We start from the raw sequence: 6,157 nt of genomic DNA on the forward strand, positions 1-6,157 counted from the left end.
AGTAAAAACCCAGCCCTTGTTCCGCAATTGGAACTGGGTGGATCACACCCATTGTGTGTAGGTCTTCTACACAGCGTAAGAACGCCTCTTTCTTTGTCTGGTCTGTAGACAGACGAGAAATGTGGAACCTTTCCCTTGGAAGGAAGTCCTTGAATTCTAGAAGATATCCCTGGGATACAATCTCTAAGGCCCAGGGATCGTGTACGTCTCTTGAGCAAAGAGAGAGAGAGTCTGCCCCCTACTAGATCCGGTCCCGGATCTGGGGCTACCCCATCATGCTGTCTTGGAGGCAGCTGCAGGCTTCTTGGCCCCAGTGATTTCTGAAATAATCTCTTTCAGTTTCAGTTCAGGCCCGAAGAGGGTCTTTCCTTTGAAAGGGATGTTCAAGAGTTTGGATTTTGACGACACATTGGCCGACCATGACTTTAGCCATAGCGCCCTGCGTGCTAAAATGGCGAAACCTGAATTCTTTGCCGCTAACTTAGCTAGTTGGAAAGCGGCATCTGTGATAAAAGAATTAGCCAGCTTAAGAGCCTTAATTCTGTCAATGTCCTCATATGAGGTCTCCGTCTGGAGCGCATCTTCCAGCACCTCGAACCAGAAAGCAGCTGCAGTAGTTACAGGAACAATGCACGCAATAGGTTGGAGAAGAAAACCTTGTTGAACAAAAATTTTCTTAAGTAAACACTCTAACTTTTTATCCATAGGGTCTTTAAAAGCACAACTGTCTTCAATTGGTATGGTTGTGAGTTTAGCAAGTGAAGAAATAGCCCCCTCCACCTTAGGGACCGTCTACCACAAGTCCCGCATGGGGTCAGATATGGGGAACATTTTCTTAAAAACAGGAGGGGGAACAAAGGGAATACCTGGTCTATCCCACTCCCTAGTAACGATATCCACAATCCTCTTAGGGACCGGGAACACATCAGTGTAAACAGGAACTTCTAGATACTTGTCCATTTTACACAATTTATCTGGAACCACCATAGGGTCGCAGTCATCCAGAGTAACTAATACCTCCCTGAGCAATAAGCGGAGGTGTTCTAGTTTAAATTTAAAAGCCAACGTATCTGAATCTGTCTGAGCAGAAACCTTTCCTGAATCGGAAATTTCTCCCTCAGACAGCACATCTCTCGCCCCCACTTCAGAGCGTTGTGAGGGTATATCTGATACGGCTACTAAAGCGTCAGAATGCTCAGAATCTGTTCTTAAAACAGAGCTATCACGCTTTGCAGGTAACACGGGCAGTTTAGATAAAAACACAGAGAGTATTATTCATAACTGCCGCCAAGTCTTGCAAGGTAAAAAAGAGTTAGACGCACTAGAGGTGCTAGGCGTCGCTTGAGCGGGCGTAACTGGTTGTGACACTTGGGGAGAGGTTGACGGGCTAACCTTGTTACCTTCTGTCTGAGAATCATCTTGGGCCACATTTTTAAGTGCAACAATATGTTCTTTAAAGTGTATAGACATATCAGTACAAGTGGGACACATTCTGAGGGGGGGTTCCACCATGGCTTCTAAACACATTGAACAAGGATTTTCCTTGGTGTTAAGACTAGTATTAAAACAAACAGGCTTGGAAATCACTTTAATCAAGTAAAAACACACTTTGAAAAAAACGTTACTGTGCCTTTAAGAGATAAAAAAAGGCACACAATTTTGCAAAACAGTGAAAAAATGCAGCAAACTTTTCGAAATTTTTACAGTATGTACCTAAAGCATTAGTAAGATTGCACCACTAGCAATAAAAACGATTAACCCCTTAATGCCCAAACCGGATCGACAGTAAGCCAAAAAGACGGTTAAAAAACGTTCAGCACCCTGCCACAGCTCTGCTGTGGCCCTACCTGCCCTTAGGAACCAGATTTGTGGGGGAAAAAACTTCTTATAGGCCCTCAAACTGCAGCCGGACCCTCCATGTGAAGCAGCCTGAACTTCTAGTCAAAATTAACTGCGCATCGGAGGCGTGAAATTAGGCCCCTCCCACCTCACTACGGTGCTTGTGAGGCCTAAAGAAACACTCCCAAGTGTTTGAATAATAGCCATGTGGGTAACAACCCCTGAAAAAACCCCCAAATTAACCCTCAAAGTGTCTCAAACAAACAAAATTTTCAATAAAAACTGTTTGCCATGAAAATAGTGTCAACCAGCATAAACTAGCCCTGTTATGTAAGCTTAAAATTCCATACATAGTTTCTGAATGCAGCTTACCCTTCCCTCATGGGGATATTATCAGTCCTTTCTAGCATTATCACAGTCTTGTCTAGAAATAAATGACTGAACATACCTTTTTGCAGCCTAACCTGCAAACCGTTCCCCCCAACTGAAGTTTTCTTGTACTCCTCAGTCCTTTGTGGGAACAGCAGTGGATTTTAGTTACAACATGCTAAAATCATCTTCCTCCCTGCAGAAATCTTCATCTCCTTTCTGCTAGAGAGTAAATAGTACACACCGGCACCATTTAAAATAAACTTTTGCTTGTAGAAAATAAAAACTTCATTTCTAACACCACATTCACTTTACCCTTCCTATTGCTTAGAGCCGGCAAAGAGAATGACTGGGGGGTGGAGCTAGAGGGGGAGCTATATGGACAGCTCTGCTGTGTGTTCTCTTTGCCACTTCCTGTTGGGAAGGAGAATATCCCACAAGTAAAGGATGAATCCGTGGACTCGATACATCTTACAAGAGAAAATCAATTTATCAGGTAAGCATAAATTTACTTTTCTTCTATAAGGTACGACGAGTCCACGGATTCATCCATTACTTGTGGGATACAATACCAAAGCTACAGGACACGGATGAACAGGAGGGACAAGACAGATGGCTAAACAGAAGGCACCACTGCTTGAAGAACTTTTCTCCCAAAAATAGCCTCCGAACACTCTAATTTTTTATCCATAGGATCTTTGAAAGCACAACTGTCCTCAATAGGTATAGTTGTACGCTTAGCCAGGGTAGAAATAGCTCCCTCCACCTTAGGGACCGTCTGCCACGAATCCCGCATGGTGTCTGATATGGGAAACATTGTCTTAAAAGTAGGAGGGGGAGAGAACGGAATACCTGGTCTATCCCATTCCTTAGTAACAATGTCCGAAATCCTCTTAGGGACCGGAAAAACATCAGTGTAGGCAGGAACCTCTAGATATCTGTCCATTCTACACAATTTCTCTGGAACTACAATAGGGTCACAATCATCCAGAGTCGCTAAAACCTCCCTGAGCAATAAGCAGAGGTGTTCTAGGTTAAATTTAAAAGCCGTCATATCTGAGTCTGTCTGAGGGAACATCTTTCCTGAATCAGAAATCTCTCCCTCAGACAGCAAATCCCTCACCCCCAACTCAGAACATTGTGAGGGTACATCGGATATGGCTAATAAAGCGTCAGATGGCTCAGTATTTACTCTCACACCAGGCCTACTGCGCTTCCCCTGCAACCCAGGCAGCTTAGATAAAACCTCTGTGAGGGTAGTATTCATAACTGCGGCCATATCTTGCGGGGTGAAAGAATTAGACGCACTAGAAGTACTTGGCGTCGCTTGTGCGGGCGTTAATGGTTGTGACACTTGGGGAGAATTAGATGGCATAACCTGGTTCCATTCTTACTGAGAATCATCCTGCAACATACTTTTATTAGCTAAAATATGTTCTTTGCATTTTAAGTGGGGGTTCCACAATGGCTTCTAAACACATTGAACATTGGCTTTCCTCAATGTCAGACATGTTGTACAGTCTAGTAATGAACACAAACAAGCTTGAAAACACTTTATTTTGTGAAAAAATAACAATCTTAAAAAAAAAACAACAACGGTACTGCGCCTTTAAGAGAAAAAAAGCATACACGTTCTGCAAAACTGCTTTAAAATGCACCAAATTTTTCAAAATTTTGCAAGCAGACTTAATGTGTAGTTAGGTTTGCCAAACAAGGAAAATTAACATTTAACCCTTTAATGTGCAAACCGGATTGAAATTAGGCCTAAATCCGGAAAAAACACCCCCCGCACCTTGCCACAGCCCTGCTGTGGCGCCTGCCTGCCCTCAGGGATAGTAAATATGGGGTTAAAGCTTCGATTTGGCCCAAAACATTCACAAGGGCCCTCAGGAGTTGGAGCTTGCTGCGTGAAAACAACTGCGCATCTGAGGCGTGAAAATAGGCCCCGTCCATCTCACTCGATGTCTCTACAGCCTCAAAGAACCGCACCAGAGCGGTTTTAAACTAGCCATGTGGGTTCTGAGACCCAAAAATTAAGCCAAGTGTACCCTCAATAAAGTTGCCCAAAAAACGTTATTGCCCACAAAACGTTAACAGCACTCCCAGTTCATAAAACGTTTGCCCACAAACATTCAAACACAGTGTCAACCATTTTTGTAATTAGCCACTTATGCAAGCTAAGTAATGCCTTTCTATAGCTCTTAGGATTACTGCTTACCATTACCCTCATGGGGATACTGTCAGCCTTTCTGAAATACACAGTCTCTCCATAAAAAATGACTGAACATACCGGTACCTCACTGCTATATAGCATGAAAACGTTCCTCACACTGAAGTCTCTTGTACCCCTCAGCCTCTGTGGGAACAGCACTGGATCTTAGTCACAAATACTAAGATTATCATCCTCCAGGCAGAAGTCTTCATCCATCTGCTGCCTGAGAGTAAATAGTACCATTTAAAACAAAAAACTCTTGCTTGAAGAAATTAAAAACTAATATTTGATCACCTCTTTCACTTTACCCTTCCTAGTACCCTAGCCCTTAGAGTAGGCAAAGAGAATGACTGGAGGGTGGAGCTAAGGGAGGATCTATATAGACAGCTCTACTGTGGTGCTCTTTGCCACTTCCAATTCCTCAGGTTTGTTCCAATTCCTCACAGAGAACCTGGAGTACCTCCATCATACTTTAGTTTGGTGAAATTTACTTGAGCTGGCGACATTCTACACAGTGATTGGTTAGCTCAGACCAGTTAGCACAACAAAGGTGACATGCAAAATCTGATGGAATCCATGTTTCTAGAGGTGTATCCCAAACTTCTGCTGATTTGCATATTGTGCAGTCTGACAATTAAAGGGGACATTGTACTTTAGATTTTTCTTTGCATAAAGGTTTTGTAGATGATCCATTTATATAGCCCATCTGGGAGTGTTTTTGTAACAATGTATAGTTTTGCTTATTTTTTTTTAATAACATTGTGCTGATTTTCAGACTCCTAACCAAGCCCCAAAGTATCAGATGTACACGCGCGTTTACACAAACAGGAGCCAGCAGGAGTCTGTAATCTGTCTTTTCATTAGCAGGACAGGGAGGGACGGGAGGGGGGTTGTACTTCCTGCTTTCCCAGCCCCTATTACTGGGTGTCCCAGCCTAACCTCATCAACAGTGTTAAACTGGGAGCTTCTAAGTATAAGGTTTTATACTATTACATGCAGTTATATGATAATTGGTGTATACTGTCCCTTCAAATGATTTATTTTGCAATACAGTATATGCCAGTATATGGGAGTTTAATGTCACTTCAGTGAAAAACTTACCGATATCCGTTTTCTACTCAGTTGTGCTTAGGGTCACACAAAAACTTTTGGAGGGCTGGATGTGGCCTATGGTCTACAGTTTGGGCATCCCTGGTCCAAGCAGCCTTCGTAATGAGTTGTTGTTTCTCACTGCTACTCTGATTCCCAGTTCAGATTTTCCAATACTTAAAAGGGACTGTAAACACCTTGATATTTGTATATACAATGTTGGTTTATGCATAATGGAAATACTCTACAATATATTTATTTTTCCCTCTTTTCGTGTAATTTAGCTTGAAGAATTTAGCAATTTCTAATATTTAGAACTTGAAATGCACCTGCTGACTTTTCAAGGCTAACTATTTGTTCTCAAGGCTAGATATTTGTCCCTAATTGTTTTTAGCTGACAAAAACTGCAAATAAATGCATTTTATACTAAACTTTATGACTTCCATGCTGACATATTAAGGCTAACCCTGCTACGTATATGTCCCTTATTAGCATAATCAGACTGCAAAACCATGCGCTCTATACTACCTTTATGACAGTGACTAGCCTTGTATGCAGACTAAAGCCCAGACTGGCTCCTAAAAATAAGGCAAATAGTGGGTGGAGTTTGGCTACTGAAAATTACTGCAGTAATGCAGGATGTTAATT

Source organism: Bombina bombina, unplaced genomic scaffold, assembly GCF_027579735.1.
Source record: "Bombina bombina isolate aBomBom1 unplaced genomic scaffold, aBomBom1.pri scaffold_2096, whole genome shotgun sequence".
Classification (NCBI taxonomy): domain Eukaryota; kingdom Metazoa; phylum Chordata; class Amphibia; order Anura; family Bombinatoridae; genus Bombina; species Bombina bombina.